Below are 22,159 nucleotides of genomic sequence, written 5' to 3'. Positions count from 1 at the left end.
TCCAGCAGCGCCTTCCTCTCCACACTTATCACCAGACTCTCAGCCCGCTTGTGAACTTGGACTCTGATGGAGCCTTTTGAACTTGTATACTGTATGTGTATATGCTCTCACATGTGTATTTTCTGTACGCTATGTGATATGAAAGTTAATACTAGCAATTAAAATTTAAATCAAAGAACCTGAATTCTCTTTGGCCCAGATACCAAAGGAGGCGGATGACACATTGTCGCTAAAACCACTAACCCTTGTGAATTTATCATTATTCAGTAAATTCTACAACTGTGGAAAGACACAAGCATGTTCGTCTATGATTCCACCGCAGCAGGCTCATGAGAGTCGCTGTAGAAGAAATCAGAAGTTGAGAAAACCCCACCCTTCGAAGAGCCTGAAGTGGTAGGCATGACTTCTTTACAGAAGGCCCCCTGCTGCAAGCTAGGGCTAAACTCCAGACTGAGTACTGTCCAAACACCCACCCTGGCACTGAAGAACAACAGAGCCTTGCTGTTGTTCCTGCCTAGTGCTCTTCCTTTGTTTCCCTCTTTGGTGCCTAGACCCCCTTTCTATCTGTGGGGAATCTTTGTGATGAGCTCTGCTGGGAGGCAGAGGTTCACTGCCCACAAGGAGTCTAGCTAAAGAGTCGATCTTTTGCCTCTCTGTTGTCTGACAGTAGAAACAGGACAGCCAAACCAGGGTTAGCCCCTGGAGCCCTTGCTTGAGGACTCAGTTCTTGACCATCAGAGACAAATGGGCAAATAAGTATATGTTCTTATGATGCTGTGGCATCAGACAAAGCTGGTCCAGAGATGGACCCTTGGCCACACTGGCAAGTCACGCCAGAAGGCTGATCCTTCTTGTCATGAATTTTCTCGGCCCTTGGCTTCCATCTGTTTCCTAAGGCTGATTCTTCTACCTTCCTTCTGAGCTATGAGCAACTAATTTCCTACTTAAGAGAAAGTTCATTGTTTAAACAAACGATCCACGGGTTCACGAATGGTTTCCCTCCCTTGCTCTTTGGCATCCTTTCTACCTGTGACAATGTCAGTCTGTTTTCCCACTCCATTCCCTGTCTTTGTCTCCACATTCTGACTTTGGGTTGGTGACAGAGCAGGGAAAAAAGAAGTCACACACCAGACTGGAACAAGTTCAGAAATGCACGGTCCTTCTAGGAGCAATTGGCTTCTTAGCCCGTTTCCTCTGAACAGTTCCTGCAGCTCCGAGACACTTCTTGAACCCGCCCCACCATCTCTCGCATGTCACATTCCAAGGGGCTTGCAGGAAACCACTTAACTATCTGCCCACGGCTGGAACAGAGACCATGAGGTAGAAAATCATCTGGATAAACAACCCTGATTGCACCCACACTGCACACCTCCTCTTCAGCTTAAGAGAGCCACCAGGGCAGGAAATGTAGCTCAGTTGGAGGGATAGACCCCATCACTCCTTCCACTTTAGGTTGAAGCACCAGCATACGCACACACGCATGCACGCACGCACACGCACACACACACACACATACACACACACATTTCTGTCACTTAAACGATTCTAGTATTTTCCTAGACTACATAAACTTATTGTGCCTAAAGATGATACTGATATATACGCATGTGTCTATCACACGTTTTGGGTTTTGGGTGGAGCAAATTTTTCCTTTATGCCTTCTTACACTATAAATAGGGCAGATATGTTTGTATAATTAATTTTGTTTCCTTTTAGTTTATTTCTTTAGAGTCTATTTCCAAGGTAAAATAACTAGATTAAAGTGTATGAAGAGATGGTTGGAGAGATGGCTCAGTGGTTAAGAATGTGTGTTGCTCTGAGTTCAGTTTCTACTGCCCATGTCAGGTGGCTCACAACTGCCTTGCTCCAGGGGATCTGACGCCTCTGTCCTCCGATGGTACCTGAACTCATGTGCATGCGTGCACACACACACACAAACACACACAGACACACAGAGAGACACCTACACACACAATTAAAAACAAATATTTTTAAGGCATATAAAGATTTTTTTAAACTTATTGTTTATATGAGTGTTGAACATGCTTAGAGAGGCCAGTAGAGGGCATCAGACTCCTGGACCTACAGCGACAGATGGTTTGTGATCCACCGTGTGAGTTATGGGAACTGAACCCCAAGTTCTCCGCAAGAGCTGCAGGTGCTATTGACAACTGAGTCTCTCTCCAGACCTGGGGTTTGAAAATTTTAGAAGAACCTGAAATACATTACAAAGTATTCTAAAGAAATATGTAAATTGCAGTTAGCTGTTTTTCACTTTTTACTCTTTACTCTTTTGGAGGGCCTGCCACCCAGCTCCCAAATCATGACACGGGGGCTTTTCTCCCTTACGAATGCCCGGCTTGAGCTTGGCTTGTTTCTAGCCAGCTTTTCTTATCTTAAATTATCCCGTCTATTTTTTTTTTTTTTTTTTTTTTGCCTCTGGGCTTCTATCTTTCTCTATTTCTGTATATCTTTCTTAGATTTTTTTTCTCTGTAGGTTGCTGGGTAGCTGGGTAGCTGGCCCCTGATGTCCTCATCTCCTTGTTCTCTCTCTCCTTCCTTCATTCTCGCAGATTTCTCCTCCTATTTAACCTGTCTGCCAGCCTCGCCTATCCTTTCTCCTGCCTTGCTATTGGCTGTTCAGCACTTCAATAGACCATCAGGTGTTTTAGACACGCAAAAAATCACAGCTTCACGGAGTTAAACAAATGCAACATTAAAGAATGCAACACATCTTTGCATCATTAAAACAAATGTTCCAGAGCGTAAACAATTATAACACACCTTAAAACAATATTCTACAACAGTAAATCTGTTCCTATTAATTTTTAATGCTTTTTCTCATGAACTCCTTTCCCACAATGCACTGTGTGTTGCTCCATACCACAATGAAATAGCTGCCTAGTGAGCAATGTTGATTTCTACCCACAGATGGCTAGGTTTGGTAGTAACTGTGTGGGATATTGTCACGTGTTATCTCTAGCTCACTCCTTTCTTTCCAAGGTTTGTTTTAATTTTAGTGTGTGTATTCATATTTTCATCTTGCTGAATGAACAGAGAGGATTACACTTCTCTGTTCATAGCCCGTCCTGTCTGGATTTTCAAATCCTTGTCTCCCCTCAATGGCTGTATTCAATTTGCCGGAATGTTCTTCATGAGCGTCTTTCCTTCAACAAATTGCAGTTCAATGGTACTTAACTCTGTCCCATTCGAAGTATACTTTAACATGTCTCCGAAGTGAGGATCCAAATGAATTTTCTCTGTACTCTTATCTACTTGCGTGGAGATGTTTATTTCCCTGACAATCTTCACGCCCACCCCCACCGGTTTTCCACTCCTGACCATCATTTTTCAAGTCAGACCTGCAGACTTCCCTTTGAGAAGACAAGATTGATTTCTCTTCAGCTAATGAGCACATGGAAGAGAAAGGCTCTGTTGCTTTTCTCTTTCCTGTTGTAAGCGAGGGAAACTGAGTCACCAAGAAGCTGAATATGGCAAAAGATATTCTGCTGGGAATGTGGGAAAACATGACAAGTAGAACATCCGTGAGAAATTAGAAGGATGGCTTTCAAGTAAACATAAAATGCACATAAGCATTAAATATACCACTAATAAAAATACACAGTAAATATAAAAAACACACCACAACAATACATTATTTCTAAGAAAAAAATATATATCTCATAATAACAGCCATGACTACTAGTAGAAGCTCTATGATCCAAGCCCTGGGTATCTCTTCTAAGCCTGTGATTCTTGGCCACTGTTCCCACTAATGCTCCTAGTAGTAATTTGCCATGATCTGCCACCAAGTGGCAAAAGCCGGGTATCAGCTCACCGCCCCCACCCTTGCTTTTTCTTGTGCAACAGTGCCTCCCAGCTACCCAGCGGTAAAAGACAGGCTACCAAGCTCCTAGTGGGCCTGGAACTGGTTACAGGAGCTGACTCACTGCTGAGGTATGACCAAGGACAAATCAGGTGACTACTTAAAACCCAGTTGATCCCGCTGTGAAGAGAGTAGGCACTGAGCTGAGAAGGAAATGACCTTAACATCACTTCCATTTTTAGCGCCTAGGATTCTGTTTCCTGCTGTTCACATTTTATTCTTCAGTGCATAATAAAAAGAATATAAAATTTTAAATTTTTATTTTTTGAAATAAAAACATAATGACATCATTTGCCCCTTCTTTTTCTTTCCTCTAAGCCCCATCTATCCTCCTTTCTCTCTCTTAAATTCCTGTCCTTTTCTCTTTAACTTTTTATGTGTGTGTGTGTGTGTGTGTGTGTGTGTATACACATAAATATATTCCTAAATATATAAATGTCACCTGCTCGGTCCGTAGAATGCCGCTTGTAGGTATGTGACTGCAGCACTGAGCACTTGGCACTGGAGAAACAATGTGGGGGCTCTTCCCCGGGGAAGACGACTTCTCCCTCCATCAGGATTCTTTACTTGCCTACGTTTCTTTGTCTTGGGTTGGGGTCCTTAGAGGTTAGCATGTCTATTGTGTCTTCCTTCAGGTCTTGTGTGTGCAGCCGTGTTGGTGAGACTTCATGGGTGTAGCTCCTCTGGCATGTCTAGGACACACAGTCTTACAGTAAACTCTCTGTTCCTCTGGTTCTTACGGTACATCCGCCGCCTCTTCCACAGTGCTCCCTGCGCCTTAGGTGCAGCTTTGTTCCGGGTGCAGTCAGGACTGGCTACCGCACAATCACCAGTTCTCTGCAGTTTTATGGGCTGTGAGTTTTCTGTCACGGTCTCTATAATAGGAAGTAATTTTTTAAATTAATGAAAATTATTTTTATTTATTTATTTATTTTGAGGTTTTGGACAGGATTTTTCTGTATAGTTGCTCTGTAGACCAGGCTGGCCTCAAACTCAGAGATTCACTTGCTTTTACCTCCTGAGTGCTGGGATTAAAGGCATGCGCCATGCCTGGCTAGCATTCTTGTGTGTGTGTGTGTGTGTGTGTGTGTGTGTGTGTGTGTGTCACGGTGCAGATCAGGGACAGCCTGTGGGAGTCAGCTGTCTCATACCCTGGGTTCTGGGAATCAAACTCAGATCATCAAGCTTGGGCGGCAAGAGCATTTGCCCATTGAGCCATCTTGCTGGCAACAGAACCTATTTTTTTTTTAATCTTTCCATTCATTTATTTATTTAGTCAGTTCATTTTCTGTTCGTTTTTTTCAAACAAAGTCTCTCTATGTGACTGAGGGGAGCCTCAGGCTCATTAGGTAGGTCTGGAATTTTCCATCTTCCTGTCTGCATCTCCCCCACGCTGGGATTACCAGTGTGCTCCATCATCTCTGGCTTCCTTTCCTTTTGTAGGTCTAAGACAACTGAGAAAGGATACCGGATTGGTGCAGGTCAGGGTCAGTGTAGGGGCTAGGTGATTGGCCAACAGAACCTATTTTTGAACCAGGTAAAATATATTTCTATTCTTATGGCCAGTAATATTTCAGTAACCACAAAAGAAAAGGAAATAATAAAATAGCTGGAATCTCTTACAAAACTTTCAAACTCACATAAAAATATAAAAACAGATTTTTAGTTTATGGAATTCGTAGCACTAGCTTTTCAGTTGTTCATTGGTTTCTAATTTACTCCTAAAGCACAAAACTGTGGTTTGCAATAAAGAACTTGGAGAAGAAAATGGCACCTAGGTAGAGAGGTGGCTAGCGATTGAGAGTACTTGATGCTCTCTGAGAAGACCTGAGCAGAGTTCCCAGCACCCACACCAGGAGTCACACAGCCATCTGTGATTCCAACTCTAGGAGAGCGAATGCCCTCTTTTGACCTTTCCAGATACCTATATACATACGATATATACGCTTCTAGACACACAAACACACACATAAATAAAAAACTTAACTTTTTAAAAAAGAGAAAATTATACCTTTTGTTGTTTTCCCCTAAAGCAAAGTCTCATAAAGCCAGACTAGCATCAAATTAGCCTGATTCTTTACCTCTGCATTATGCTTGCTAGGGGTTTGAGACAGAGCCTCACTCTGTAGCCCAGGCTGGACAGAAACTCACAACGTAGCTGTGGCTGTTCTCTGACTCACCACAATTCTCCTGCTTCAGCCTCCTGAATGCTGTGATTACAAGGATAAGCAGAAAATATTGTGTGTGCCTTTAAGAAGTATCCTTTCTCATATGAAAAGATGAAATTTTTCCTCTGTAAATATTAGAATCATTTATTTATTTTTCAACCCATTTATATTTCTATTTGGGGTTATGCTGTATGAAAGCAGAATTTAAATTGAGACATTATCATCTATTATATTTGGTTATCACCTAGTGTTCAGTTCATCACCCATGGCCCAGGGAGATGACTCATTGGTAAAGGCACCTGCTGGCAAGGCTGATGGCAAACCTCTGCCCCGCCCCCACCTGAATGCTGTCTTAGTTAGGGTTTCTACTGCTGTGAAGAGACACCATGATCAGGACCAATCTTATAAAGGACAACATTTAACTGGGGCTGGCTTACAGTTCAGAGATTCAGTCCATTATCACTGTGGTGGAAAACATGGCCACTTTCAGGCAGACATGCTGCTGGTGGAGGAACCAAGGGTTCTGCATCTTGATCTGCAGACACTAGCCATAGCTTGGACATATCAGACCTCAAACCCCACCCTCACAGTGACATACTTCCTCCAACCAGGCCACACCTCCTAATAGTGCCATTGCCAACACATGAGTCTATGGGGGCCATTCACACACACACACACACACACACACACACACACAAAACGTAGGTGCACGCACACGCACACACTAAATAGACAAAAGATAAATGTTTTTTTCATTGCTACCCATGTATTAAAAACTACATTTTAAAAATGCTTTGGGAGGGGAGCAGTGACAATACAAATTATTTTTAAAATAAAAGATGTGTAAGATAAGAAAATTAACTTTAAAATATACATGGCTATATAAGTATGAAAACTACCATATTTTCTCTCAAATTCTAAATGTATATTTATATCAGCCTTAAATTTGATGAAAACTCTCAGCAGAACATCTGGATGATTAGAACATAACGTCTCTGCAAACAGATGTCTTGGCATGAAGGCTCACGATAGTCCCTGATGACTCGGAGGCAAACAATTGATGTGAAACATCACTCACGAGAAATGAGGAAGTCACAGATGAAAAGATGCTTCTTCTCCCTTTGAACCACGCGTATTACGATGCTTTACTTCCACATTCCATTACAAATAAAGGGCAAAGTGCTAACATGTCACTTAAGATCATGTGGACTCTTCCATTTTCAAAGAACATAACAAATACCTTTGGAATGAAAATAAATCTATCTGCTTCAATGAGTTATAGCCGTGATAAATAGAATTGTATTAACAGTTAAAGGCCAAGGTCCCAACTGAGTGATGAGACTCAGAGTTCGGCTTAATAATCCCAGTCTGGTCTCCAATATCATCTTCAGACTAAAAAACCAGGGGTTTGTTTCATTGTTTTTAGGATTTCAGCATATTCTGGAAGTTTTTCATATGATTTCCGACTTCCGGCATCACCTTTTACAGCTTAAAATGACGTCGACATTCAGAGGTTCGTGGGTCTAACATCCGAGGCCCGGATCCCCACTTTCTCCTCGTTTTCCCTGTAAACTCCTTGTACCACTGCTGCTGCTGCCTGGTCTTCCCACCAGACTGAAGCCTCTCCCTGTGGAGGAGTGGGAAGAGATCTGCAGGGGCGAAGGAAACTCTAAGTAAACTCACCAGACGCCAGAGCCTGCCCCTGAGTTTATGTAAACAGTGAAGAGCTGCTGGGGAAAGGAGACTTCACTGGTGTGGCTGCCTGTCTGACGTGCAGGGGACTCCATCGAGGCGGCTTCTGGGATTTGACCATACTGGGCTTTTTGGTGATGTGGATACCCTCGTCACCCGTGTTCAGGAAAGGAACCCCTCACCTGCGTTCTTGTAAGTAACTCCAATAACCTTCTGATTCATGAAGGTGGACTTTGAGGAGAGTTTTCTTATCTGTTTTCCCCTCCCTAACTGAGGTGAACAAAAACAGACTCCGAGGAAGAGTAACACGGCATCCACCCAAACACTGCTGCTGAGCACAGCCGCCCGGCATTTTCATGTCTGGAACACGCTCTTGCCCTTCTTCCTGTAACACCAACTTTCTTTATTCAGATTCATTTTTCTTTATATCTCAGCTCCTGCTTTTATTTCCTTTCTGTTTCTTCACTCCTTGGCAGAACTGGAATGCTGACCATGAACTGGGGGGAGGGCGTCCTTTCGTGCAGGTACTGCGGATGGGTGGCCGTAAGCTGTCAGCAGCAGGCTCAGAGCACAATGTCTAGCGGACTTCTGGGGCTTTCTCCTAAACCTCAAGGGCACAAGCTCTGGAAGCTGCAAATAACAGAATATTTTAAATACAATATTGCTTCAAGGTGGTACAGGGAAATAAAACAAATGTTTTTGTTTCATTTAAAGCTACAATAACTATCCTGAACAAGTAAACCAAAAAAGCAAATGCGACGACGGTGGGGGGGAAGAAAGATCTATTGATTGCTTTTAAACTACGGTTGCCATGACTTCAACTAAGTTGGTTGTAGATCTTGAATAACCAGTAATTTCTGCTTAAGTCATTTCCATATACCGCACTCTTACTTGAAGGTGTGTGCTAAATATTCATGCTGATATATAACCAGAGTCAGGCCAGGTAAGATCTTAGAGCTGAGCAGATGTTTCCTCTCTGAATAGAAACAGAATTCTGAAATTCCTGTAAGATTATATAAGCTGTTGCCAGTGTGAAAGAGATTCTGCCTCTCTCTCCACTGGGGTCATGGTGGGCCAAAGGGTGTCCTACGTGAGCAAGTCTGGGGCTGTAGCTTTTACCTTTCAGGGGAAGAGCCCACAGGGCTTCATATATGTAAGTAAACAGAAATGGAAATTTTAAAAACTATTATTATTTATTTATGTATGTAAGTGTTTTGCCTGAGTGTATGTCTGTCTGCCACGTGCATACCTGACACTTGAAGAGGTCCGGAGAGACCACAGGATCCCCTGCAACTGGAGTTACCAACAACTGCGAGCTGCCTTGTGGGAGCTGGGAATTGAACTCAGGTCCTCTGGAAGAGTAGTCAGGGCTCGTAACTGCTGAGCCATCTCTCCAGCACCTATTTTATTATTTTTAATTGGGGAGGGGTGGTTATGTGCGTGTAAGAGCAGGTGCCCAAGGAGCCAGTGTTGGATCACGGGGAGCTGAAGTTACAGGCAATAACGTTGGTGCTGGGAACCTAACTCACCGGCTCTGGGAGAGCAGCCGTTCTCTGAACCACGGGGCCGTCTCTCCAGCCCCGCAAATGGGGAATTCTCAAATTTAAATTAAGTAATATTAAATAGAAATAGAAAAAAGTCTATTCCTCAAATTTTCTAAAATACTTTGAATGGACTAAGACATAGATTGCTGCATGATACCTCTTACGTCATCCCATAGTTCCTAAAATTTTGTTTTTTAACCAACATTAAACGTGGTGCCTAAAGATGGCCCCCTTTCCTGTGAAACCAAAATCCAGCCACTGAGCCTTTAAACCTAAACTAATCTGAAAGAGGGAGTATATCAACTTTAAAATTTTAATAGCAATTTTTTAAAAGGAAACACGTAGCCCGAAAGTAGAGTCTATCACGCACAAGGACTGAACTTTGGTCACGCCTACAAAACAAGACGTGGTAAAATGTGAAGTAGACCCTGGTAGCCTGGAAACCCTTCTGTGCATCTCACAAAGCGTCACAGTCTCTCCTGTTTCCTAAGCGAACCACGTTTTACCATTTTCTTCCTTTCTATTAGTTTTATGACTTTTACATTGCTTGGCTCCTCCCTTGACAAGCCTAAATACAACTGTATTGTGCTGTAAGCTTTCTTCTTTGGTTGGCTTCTTGATCAATGTAAAGAGCTTGAGATTCAACCGTCCTGACACATGGAGCTGTCTAAAGTTCTTGCATTTGGACTGCCGTGTAGGATTCCATAATACGGACACAGCACACATTACATTCATTGCCTGTGCTTATGGGAAAGTTTTTGGTTGTAACAGCAGCCTTCCTTCAGACCCTCTTAGTGCATATGCACGGCCATCCTAAGACAGGGGTCAGCTCACTGCAGTCAGTAGGGTATAACACCTCCCCTCTTGTTTTTATCTAGCCACAGCTGAGAGTGATTTTTACATGTATTTGCGTAACTTTCCATTTTCATTTGTTATTGTATATTTGTAAGATATATATTTAAGTACATTGACATACATGCCGTAGCATGCTTGTAGAAGTGAATTGTAGAATTATTAGTTTAATAATTGAATAATAAACTAATACGTGAATTATTAGTTTAAGATGTGTTGCATTTGCTAATGCTGTGGAATATTTGGTTAATGACGCAATGGTGTGTTGCATTCCTTTATTTTGCATTTTGTGTAACTCTGTGATGCTGTTTCGCTTGGCCTGCCTGAAACACCTGATTGGTCTAAGGAAGTGCTGAATGGTCAATAGCAAAGCAGGAGAAAGGATAGGCAGGGCTGCCAGGCAGAGAGAATAAATAGGAGGAGAAATCTGGGCTCAAGAGAAGAGAAGAGAGAGGAGTAAAGAAAGGAGGAGAGGAGGACACCAAGGGCCAGCCACCCAGCCACCCAGCCACCCAGCCACCCAGCCACCCAGCCACCCAGCCTCAGAGCCAGCCATCAAATAAGAAAGGCATATAGAAAAGAGAAAGGTAAAATCAAATCCCAGAGGTAAAAGATAGACCGGATAATTAAGTTAAGCAAAGCTGGCTAAAAACAAGCAAAGCTATGGCCAAGTATTCATAAGTAACAATAAGTGTCTGTGTGTTTATTTGGGAGCTGGGTGGCAAGGCCCAAAAACAAGAGTTAAAAAAAAAAAGAAAAACAAGCAAAACAACTACAGCAAGAGGACAACTTTGAGAATTCAACAGCTTTGAGTAGCTCCAACCATCAAACTCAAGTCAACAAGTTTGGGCATGGAGCACTGATAGCACAGCGGCATCTTGCCAGCCCAATGTTTACATCTTAAATGTCTGAAAAGAGAAAATGTTTTTTTCTCATGCCAAAAATTACATGAAACACAAATGTAAATATAGACCAACTTTTATTAGACCGCAAACACACTCATTCACATGTGTGTTCTCTACTCAGCAAGCACAGCGGTAGTTACAACCTCCCGACTGGTGCAACCCAAGACACTTTCTGTCTGGCCCTCTGACAGAAAGCCTTTCAGAACCCTGCTATAGACGAACAACTCTCACCAGAACCGCTGCTGCCGGAAACACACTGCTAATTTCATTGTTCTGCATCCCTATCTGGGAAGTATAAGGTTCTGTGTTCTCATGGTGGAAAGAGAAATAAGTCATCCAAAGAAATGATGAGGTTACTTGCTGTGCCTCTGTGGCAATGTGGTTAATTGGCAAAGCCCGTGCTACAGTTTCAGTGAACTTGTAACAAAGATGGACCTTAGCTTGGCTGACTTTGGCTAACCCTTAGCAATTTTCAGCCAGTAGGGCCCTTGAATGGTGAGGTAGTCCATGCCTCATCCTCCCTGGGATCTTGACCAAGTCATTGTCTGGGGTGACTTACTCCTCGGTGGGGAAGAGACTTCATCTGGCTGAGACCAGCTGAGGGTCTTTTATAAAATCGGATGAACTGAATGTTATTGGTATGACTGTCGTGTGATTGTGATTGGTAACTGACTCAAGATTATGAACTGGTTCTGATATTCTCTGAGGTGAGGCCTAAACTACATTCTAATTATGCCCAGTCCTGGCAGCCCCGACAATGCTTGACATGTCCTCATGCAGCAAGACATCTGTAGACAGTTTAAAATCTGATGTGTAGGCTGTTTCTAGCCTTCAAAAGCGAAGAGACAGCACCTCTGAAGGAAAATACCAAAAGCCAGGTGGTGGCGGCTCTTGCCTATCCCAGCATTGCAGAGGCAGCGGTAGGTGGATCCCTGTGCGTTCAAGGCCAGCCTAGTTTCCAGAGCAAGTTCCAGGACAGCCAAGACTGAGAAACCCTCTCTGGAAAAAACCAAAAAGACAAGAAAGAAAAGGAAAAGCACTGAAACACTGTCAAAGGAAGCCAGTTTTACTTTGAAGACAAAATACCATGCTTATAGTGTGGATACAAAATGTACCCACAGGCTCTGATGGCACTGTTTGGAAGATTGTGGAATCTTCTGGACGTGAGGCATGAGCAGTCCAGGCTGGCTCCAGTTCTAGCCTGAGCTCCCTCTGCTTCCTGATGTTAGGGCAAGACCAGGTCCTGGCAACAAAGCTTCTCCATTGTAATAGACTCTATACCCTGAACCAGGAACCAACAGAAACCCCTCCTCCCTTAAGTTGCTCTGTCAGATCCATTGTCACAGAGACCGGAGCAGTAACTAAGACAACTATATGACTTTAAGAAAGAAATTCCTGGGGCCGTGGGTACACCTAAGGGTGGATCCTTGACTAGCAAGTACAAAGTCCTGGAGTTGGTTCCCAGCACCACGCAAACTAGGGATGGTGGTACATTCCTGTAATCCCAGCATAAGGGAAGCAGAGACAGGAGAATCAGGAAGTCAAGGTCAACCTCAGGCACCTAGTGAGCTAGCTATAAAAGACCCTGTCAAAGGAAGGGAGGGAGGAAAGGAAGGAAGGAAGGGAGGGAGGGAGGGAGGAAGGAAGGAAAGAAGGAAGGAAGGAAGGAGAGGGAAGAAGGGAGGGAGGGAGGAAAGAGAGGGAATAAAAGGGAAAAAAACATGGATTTCATTGTGCTAGAGCTGTAACCTTCTCCAGCTCCCCTTTCTCGTGTGATCAGGAGGGCTGCTATTTGGAGGGGGGCTGCCATCTGGAGGGGGGCTGCCATCTGGAGGAGGTTGAGCACCCAGTGATGGGAAGGGCAGCGGGTATCATCCTTTCAAAGGGATTATTTCTCAGCTGTTTCCTCGCTTCACTGGAGGAACCTTCATGGCCTTCAGACCAGGCTCTGCAGGATTCTGGGAAACAAATCATAAAGAAAGCTGGGATTTTATCAACTTTCTGGATAGCTATCAATTTTTGCCAAGTTTTATTCTTCAATGAATGATAAAAACAATATGAATTTTTCACTTTTTTCTTTTTGGAAATTAAAGTATAATGGCATCATGACCCTCTTTCCCTTTTCAAGCACAACTCCCACCAGTCTTTCTGGCTTTAGACCCATCTTCACCTCTGCTTCCAGAAACACGTGGGTCCTTGGGGTTCTGCCTTAGAGAGGTTGTTCTCAACAGCAAGTCTAGAACTCAGGGCTTCAGACTGCTGTAGAACTCACTTCCACTTACGGGATTTTGTGCTATGACCCAACTCTCCCCATTTTCTTTGTTCTAAACTCTCTATTTTTTTCCCCCTCTTAGCAGAGTTTTAGAAGCAAAAGCCAATGCATAGAGTTATTGCTTGCTTTTTTTTGAAACAGGGTCTCCCTAAGCAAAATCCTACAGCTTGGAACATGTTAAACAGCCTAGATTGGACTCAAGTTCCCATCCTCCTGCACAAAAAACAGAGAAAAGCCTGGCTCCCTCTGCTCTTTGAGGACATTGCAATGAGGTACCATCTATTAGAAGTGGGCCCTCAGCAGACACCGAGTCGGCTTCCACCTTGATCTCTGGTTTCCAGGCCTTGAGGACTGTATGGAATCCATCTCTTAGGTTGATAAACTACCCATTCTGCAGGATTCCCTTAGAGTCATCTGACTGGACTAAAGCACATACCTCTATCCAAACATAAGTGAACACTGAGATGTAATGATATCCCTGTCATATAGCAATAAGATTGACTTTGCTGAAAACCTTTAATTATTTAGGTGTCCAACCGTAAAATTACCTAAGCCTTTCATTTGAAAAGGAGCCTGTGTCAGGGACATGATATTAACCAAATCATGTTTTGATAAGATCCCATCAAGCAAAACTATGATGTAGTATTTTTCAGACCTGATAATTACCAGGAGCCAAGAACCAGAGGCATTTTCCCTGGGTGTTTTTTGTAGAAGTTTGTTTTTTTTTTTTTTTTTTTTATCTCTGTCCAAAGGTATCTTACAGTGCCAACCGTTAGCATTTTACCAGCAACACTTTCATGGTGAGTGGAGAAACAATTTGATTTTCTTATGGCTAAGAAGGAGCTAGGATGCTGTAGGAAGTCTTACAGCCAGTGGTTACCCGCCCACTGGGGCGTGGCCTCTTAAACTACATAAGCCGATGTAGACCATGCTTGCATCCGCTCTCTTTCTGGTTGCTGGATTCAGTCTCTGTTCTCCATTCAAGCAGAGGATTCTGATTTGTGAGTTTACCCCTAAATAAATGACCATCTATTTCTCAATTCTGAGCGAGTGTGGGATTTGTTTTAAGCATCCTTCCACGCCAGGACTCTTGTTCACAACGGCTGGAGCGTGGCTCCATGCGTCTTCAAGGGAAGGAATGCTGTTTGCTAAGGGACTCTCACAGGTGGAAATGGGAGAAAGGTTAAGAATTTTAACCACAAGAGAAAAATAGGATTGGGAGAAAACTGAAGAGCAACTAGAATGGGAACGATAACAGGTTTGAAATTTTTCTTTGGTGAACAACAACTCCAGGAAAGAAGCTGTGTCTACAGAGAACAGCTGACTACAATTTCAGTGCTGTGGAGAGATTGGAACATCACAGGTCCAGAAGCTAATTACCTTCTCTTGGCCTAGTTCTAGCCCCCTGAACATCCAGCCATCCCTTGCCCACCTCTGTCTACTAAATGTCTCATAACCAATGAGAATCTATTAACTTAGCTGACCACTATCTTCCACCAATTCAAAAGCTAAGAATTCCATCAGAGAGGCTCTGAGGCCAGTAGAACAGCTTCCCTATCTTGCTGTCACCACCTCTCAGATGGACCCACCGATGTATTTTAAACTTGCCTTAGTCTATAAATTCCTATGCTCTGCAAAGCTACAAAACCTCAGAAAATATGGAATTTGGAGTCACCTAAATCTGGACCAGGTTCAGTGACTCAGTGGAGCGTCAGAGTAAACTTTCTTCTTGTTTCCTTCAAGATGGCAGCTATGAATTTGTACTTACACTTTCTTAAGTTAAACACAGAAGCATTTTAAAAGCTGTGAGGCGTGCTTTGGATCTCAGCACTGAGGAGGGAGAAGTAGGCAGCTCTCATGAATTCAAGATAAACCACATAGTCAGTTAAGATCAGCCAGGGCTACAAAGAGTGCTCCTGGCCCCTCCCCCCCCACACACACACCAGAAAAAACAACCTTAAGGCCAAATCTGGACAGCATTTACCTGTAACCCCAGCATTTGGGAAGTGGAGGATAGAGGATCAGGAGGAATTCGATGTTGTCCTCTGTCACAGGGCAAGTTTAGCAAATTTGAGAGCAAACTGGTACATGTCACACAAGGAGGGTTCCAGAGCTGGAGTTAGAGGCGGGTGTATGCTGCCTGACCTGGATGCTGGAAAATGAAGCTTAAATACTGTGTAAGAACAGCAAGTACTCAACCACCGAGCCTTTCTCCAGCCTTGAATACTCTGGAAGAACAGCAAGTACTCACCCACTGAGCCGTTTCTCCAACCTTGGCACATAATATTATTAGAGGCCAAAGTTCCTTTTAATAGTCTAGACACGTCCCCTTTTCAACACTGTTAGTTTCATGAAGCATAAATTCAATATGAACACAGACAGACTTAAAAATAACAGTGAGAAGGATCAATGTCATTTCTGTGCGTAGAGGAAAGTGGCTCTGGCCCAGGCTGCTCCGCGTGAAGCAGTACGACTTACCTTACTATGATTACCTACTATCTTGCTAAGATTCTACAGGGCATTTTAAAGAAACTCTTTGGAGCAGGAGAGTTCAGTCTTTTGACATTGCGGTGTGACAATAGTGAGTTCAGCACAAACATGTTGAGCTGCATTCTCACCGTTCTGAGATCCATTCAGCCTATATGGGCTGGGCTGCAGGCCAGATGTGCCAAGAGGGCCTTGCAGCATCCACATGGGATTTCCCCCATTCTCACAGGGCTGGGTACCACTCTGACAGACCAAACAGACCCTGAGCTCTTAGCAGTTTCTCAGCAGTGCCTTTCTGAGTTCCCACATCCTTAGGGCTTCTAGAATATCCAGGTCCCTCAGGCAAAATGACCCAGTGATGCTGGCCCAGGCTTTACTCTGCTGAGAGACAGGCTCCTCTCGAGATGGTTGTGACAGGCAGACAGACAGACATCTGAGGGGCAAGGTTGCTGTTGTTGGGTTCCTTAGGAGGAAAGAGAAGAAAGAGGAAATACCTATGCAGAGACACGAAGCAGATAAGGGGTTAATTATTCTTTCTTTTAAGCTCTGGAGATCAAGCAGTGTCTGCACACTAGGCACACCCTACCATGAGCGAGATCCCCAGTCAAGCTGTTACATTTTAATAACCAGAAAGGCTAGTGGGAATTGAAAAGCAAACTATTAAAATGAGCAATGAGAGAAATTAGTCAGCTTTAAGAAGGTCATGAAACTGAATATAAATAATAGATGGTTTAATTTTCACTGGCAAGGCCACTGCGTGTGAGCCAGGCTGCGGAAGCTCCCACTGCTGCTGGGGTCGGAGTCTCCGGCCAGTGGTGGACACTGACAAGGACCTGTCGCTGGGTTATTTCCTCTCGTCAGTCGTGGAACTAGGTCACGAGAACATGATGCTAACAGTTTCATTTTCCTTTGTCAAATTCAGTGACCATGATGCTAACAGTTTCATTTTCCTTTATCAAATTCAAAGAGTTTTGTTTATTAGTTCGCATAGAAAAATTATGTAATTTTTAAACCTGTATATTATTCTATTTTAGTATCTTCTTCATGAACCCTGCTGCTTTATTCTTTAGCAAACACTTATCAGTTACCTATAATCAACTCAGTATGTTCTATACACTTGAGACACAGATAAAAGAAGGAAAGATAAATAATATTTTTATTTTATTTATTAAATCTGTTAAGGGTGTTTTTTATATTTCATTTTGTGTGTGTGTGTGTGTGTGTGTGTGTGTGTGTGTGCGTGCACATGAGTGGATGAGTCATAGAGGCCTAAAGAGGGGGTTAGATAATCTCTAGATGGAATTACACATAGTTATAGGCTCCCAGTGTACGTCCTGGAGAACAGCAAGTGCAAGCCACTGGACCATATTTCTAACCCAACAGATATAACGCTACTAATGAAAATTTTAACACCACAGCACACAATGAAAACTGCTTTGAGGAAAAACTAAAATAGAAATGAAGCTGGATAAAGTGACCAGTAGGGTTAGGGCTGTGCTACTGGGGGCTCCTGGTTCCCGGGTGTGCACTAGCACATTTTGGCACTTTGCAAGCCAGTCATTACTAAGGGGTAAATGCAGCCAGGTGTGGCAGCCTCTGATAGTAATCTGCAGCACTCAGAAGGTGGGGGTGGGATAATTGCAGTGAGTTCAAGGCCATCCTGAGCTACACAGGGAGGTGTTGTCTCTAAAACAGCATTAGGTGGAGCTCAGTTGGTAGAAGTGCTTGCCTAGCATGCAAGAGGACATGTGTCTGAACCTCAGAACCCAGTAAGCTGGGCATTTGGGAGGTAGAGGCAGAAAATCAGTCACTTAAGGTAATAGACACTTAGTCTATAAGTGAATTTGAGGCTAGCAGCTACGTGAGGCTCTAGCTCAACAAAAATAACCCAAAACACTAAAAGCATTTTAATTGTTTTTAGAAGTTAAATTACATTAACCTACATGCAAAAGAATTCTATTTAAGATGTAACAAAGATTGAAGACACCGTTTCATGATTTACCACCCGTCATGATTCATTGTGCTCTTTGAGCACGATCACCTCATTTAATGACGGGCTGTGGGCTGAAAACATGTTCTGAAGGCACTTCATCACTGGGTAAACATTTTTTCTTACACAACCTACATAGTAAAGCTGACTACACCCCTCAGCTGTGTGAGTCCATGCACGTGTGTCTCTCAACAGAAAGTGTGAACAAAGGTGCTTGAGCACACACGCTCTTAGGCCGTGAGGAGTAAAACCACATGAGACAAAACCATGTGCAGGGAGAAGCGAACTCGTGACTTGGGAAGCATGAGCTTGGTGACACGGCTCGCTGCCCGTGGAACATGGTTCGTGCTTCCCAGCAGGGTTTTTTGTTTGTTTGTTTTTGGTTTGCTTCGTCCCCCCCCCCCCCCATGACAGGGTTTCTCTGTGTGACCATGTCACCATCATGGCCTCACTTTGTAGACCAGACTGACCTCGAACCTCAAACTCAGAAAGATCCACCTGCCTCTGCCCGCCGGGTATTAAAGGCATGCATCACCATGCCCAGCTAGTTTTTTGCTGTTTTAAATAAAATGAGTACATTCTAAAAATAATGATTAAGGGCTGGGGAGGTGACTCAATGGGTGAGAAAAGTCTGCTGTACAAGCATGAGGACCTGAGTTCGAATCTCTAGCGTCCAAATAAAAAGCTAAGCATGGGGTTGACAAGATTGCTCGGGAGACACAGGCATTTGCTGCCACTTCTGGAAACCTGAGTTCGGCTCTCAGAACCTACATGTTGGAAGGAGAGAACCATTTCCCACAAATGGTCCTCTAACTTCCACAGGTAGTTTATAACATGTGCTCCCCTACCCAACTCCCGGGCAGGTAGAGTACTTTTCTAGGCCTCATAAAGCCCTGGGTTTGATTCCCAGGACAGAAATACGAGTAAAATAAATACATGAAACATTAACATTGCTGCTATCGGGTGTTCTGCATTGTACCCTATTACGGCCATCAATAAGAAACTACACCATCCCCATCCAGGAAAACGACAAATGGTCCAGAGTCATCAGGAATGAAGGTGTGGGTCACCTGTCCAGGTAAAGTACTAAGGTCAACGGAGGTGCTTATAGAAGGTAGGGGGAATCCTGACTGAGTAGTATAAAAAGATAGTTATAAATATCAATTATGGGGTCTGGAGAGATGACTCAGCAGGTAAGGGTAAATCCTGGTCTCTGGTCTCCATCTTTGGAGGCCCTGCCCCTATGCCCCTTGCACTTTGACACCTCCCCGAGGAGGGTCAAGGTAGACCACCAAACCTTGACCGCTCCCCAAGTCTATTTAAACTGCTCCCTGGAAAGTCAACACAGGACATAAGGAAATAGGTTTGGTGCCAAACTGACAACAAGTGAACTCTAACAGTCTTGACTGTCAACCTGACTAGCTAGAGAGATGTAGTCTCTGCATTGGTCAAGATGCTTCTGAGTATGTCTGTGAACACTTTTCTGGACAGGATTGGCATATGAGAGGAAGACTGGGGGTGAAGGATCTGCCTCAAATGCTGACAGTGCCCTGCAGGCAGCTGGAGAAACAGAACAAATCTAGAGAAGACTTGAGCATGTGAACACTCCTGCTCTGGTGTGTCTGGTGTTGCTGTCCCCCACAGCCACTCAACGCCAGTTTCCACAGTGTTCGCAGGTGGCCCCACACAAGCAGCTCCGCAGGGAGCCTGCAGACCAACAGCTTTGGACTAGGAAGCCATCGCTGGCTTCCATACGCTAGTCCAGCTTCTTTGACTGACCAGTTACTGAATTCTCTGCCTCTCCAGTGTGGAGAGAGCCATTCTTGAACTAACTACCCAGCTTCCTGTTGCGCAAGTCAATGTAGGAAGTCCATTTATAAGCATGCACACACACACACACACACACACACACACTACTGGTTCTATCTCTCTAGAGAACTATAACCAATACAAGAATATTGCTTCTACCTAGAAGCCAAAAAATATTACATGATTTGCCTGAAGAACTCAGAAAAGAAAGAAAGGAAATAAGAACCATTGCCAGCAACTCACTCTAAAGTCTTCGATGTTCTGACCAGAGGAACAAACAACAACCACTTGATTTCCTCATTTTTAATTTATTTATTGAAGACTTACAATGTTAGCTTCTAAGCAGACACAAATAAGACACTATTTCTTGGAGAGTCCACCACTTAGGAAAGTAACGAGTGAATTTTCAGGAAATGGAGGTGAGAGAGAAACTGACCAAGGACACCCCAGAGTCAATCAGCAAAATCCAGACTTCAGGCCAAGAGACTGTTTCTTCACAGGTGAACTCCAGGAAACTAAACCTGTGCCTTAGACTGAATGAGACTTGAGACAGGATTGACTCAGGGGAAGCTTTCTTCACTCTTAATTCAAGCAAACTGGACACAAAGTTTAAGTGAGATGGGACAGAAATTTGAACGCTAAAATGGACATTTGGTAGCATTAGAGGAGAATAAGTTTAATTTTGGAAATGTTTCAATGAGATCGTGGTACTATGGTTACCGTTAATGTGACTTTAGATTTCAGAAAAAAATATAAGAGGAAATATCTGTAGACAAAATGATACAATGTCTAGAAGTTTCTTCAGAGCAAGTAAATGAAGGAGGCAAGATTGGCCACCAATTGATCATTATACGACTGGATGAGAGTTACCTGGGGATCAAAGTTAGCGAATAATTAAAATTTCCCATACTAAAGAGCTTTAGAAGAACAGTGCCTGGGGTGGACTCAAAGAGGCTGAAAACTGCTGACAAAGTATTGCTTCATGTTGGGACACTTCCAAGATTAGGATATTCATAGGAGAAACAGCTGTTAGGCAGCCCGAGAGTACGACAAACGCATGGCATCCCTCAGAAGAGCCCCTCATGCTGTCAGGGTCAGAGATGGGTGGTATTAGTTTATCAGGAGGTGCCAGATACTATCACATACACACAGGCTGCCAGAGCTCATGGAACTTCCTTCTGTTGACATGTGTTAAAATGAACTCAGTGAAACAGGATTGGATGTCTGTGCAGGAAATTGGGAGAATAAGGTAGGGGGATGTGGGTTCTGTCATTAACCAGTTGTGAGCCTTAAAGACAGATTCTTTTAAAGCTAAAAACAAACAAATAAACAAACCAGACTCAGGCTGGACAGTGGTGGCACATACCTTTAATCCCAGTGCTTGGGAGGCTGAGGCTGGCAGATCTCTGTGAGTTCGAGGTCAGCCTGGTCTACAGAGCAAGTTTCCAGGACAGCCGGGACTACACAGAGAGACCTTGTCTCAAAAAACCAAAAGAAAGAAACAAAAACAAACAAAAAAAAAACCCTTAGAATTTTTTTAATTGATTTTATTTATTATACTGTTCTGTCTACATGTTTGCCTGAATGCCAGAAGAGGGCACCAGATCTCATTACAGATGGTTGTAAGGCACCATGTGGTTGCTGGGAGTTAAACTCATGACCTCTGGAAGAGCAATCAATGCTTTTAACCTCTGAGCCATCTCTCCAGCCCCTCCCCCAAACCTCAGACTCTTAAATTTCCTATTTCTCATTTCTTTATCCATAATACTTGAAATTACAGACCATCCCTAAGTGTCTAAATTATTTACTTTTCTGCTGTTTTGATAAAACACCATGACCAAGATAACTTGTAGAAGGAAGAGTTTATTTGGGTTTACAGTTTCAGAGGGTGAGAGTCTAGGACGGCAGCAGGCACAGTGGCCGAGAGCTCACCTCACCATAAGCATGAGCCAGAAGAAGAGCAGTGGAGATGGTACATGGTAAACCTTAAAGCCAACCCCCAGTAACACACCTCTTCTCGTGAGGCCACACCTAATCCTACCCAAACAGCACTACCAACTGGGAACCAAGAATTCGAATACCTGAGCCTATGGGGGACATTCTCATCCAAACCGCCATGGTGTTGTTCCTGGACCAATAAAACCGTCAACATGGATCTCTGCAGGTCTGACACGTCATAATTGTCTCAGGATACCTGTGGGAAATCAGCAGCTTCAGGTCATTATCATCAGGAAATAAAGATCTCCAGGATTGGCATCTTTGTCATAATACCCTCTAAGAAGGGTTTTTTTTTTTTTTTTTGCATTTAGAGACCCCCATCATAGCCCCAAAATCTGTTTTCTACTTCACACATAAGTGGGTGGGCATGGTGAACCCTAGTTATGTGCGCTGATTTTCAGCACAGTCCTTACGAACTTGGCACTGTACTCAGCCAGGGAAAATTAGGTATGATTTGGTGATACCAGTGTTCATAGTTCCTCTCTGCATGAACACACTATGTGTTGTCTTTTCTTGGTTCTATGGAGGAATATGGAGAAGCTTGGTGTACCTGATG

At 43.5% G+C, this 22,159-nt stretch overlaps 1 long non-coding RNA gene across 4 annotated transcripts; it reads right to left on the bottom strand.

Moving 5' to 3' along the window:
- Window positions 1-2,028: 2,028 nt before the first annotated feature.
- Window positions 2,029-15,520, bottom strand: LOC121460837. 4 transcript variants are annotated; one of them, XR_005976111.1, is made up of 4 exons: window positions 15,304-15,520; window positions 7,133-8,376; window positions 4,329-4,761; window positions 2,029-2,215 (listed from the first exon to the last, which is right to left on the bottom strand). It is a non-coding gene; the product is annotated as an uncharacterized LOC121460837 (long non-coding RNA). The 4 variants fall into 4 exon arrangements; XR_005976112.1 differs by having other exon boundaries at window positions 2,029-2,189; XR_005976114.1 differs by having other exon boundaries at window positions 7,534-8,376.
- Between the last annotated feature and the right edge of the window lie 6,639 nt (window positions 15,521-22,159).

Source organism: Microtus oregoni, unplaced genomic scaffold, assembly GCF_018167655.1.
Source record: "Microtus oregoni isolate MIOR12 unplaced genomic scaffold, Mior012 000021F_ref0000039, whole genome shotgun sequence".
Lineage (NCBI taxonomy): Eukaryota > Metazoa > Chordata > Mammalia > Rodentia > Cricetidae > Microtus > Microtus oregoni.
Note: the sequence above shows the minus strand (reverse complement) of the source record. Positions and strands in the feature narration are given on the sequence as shown.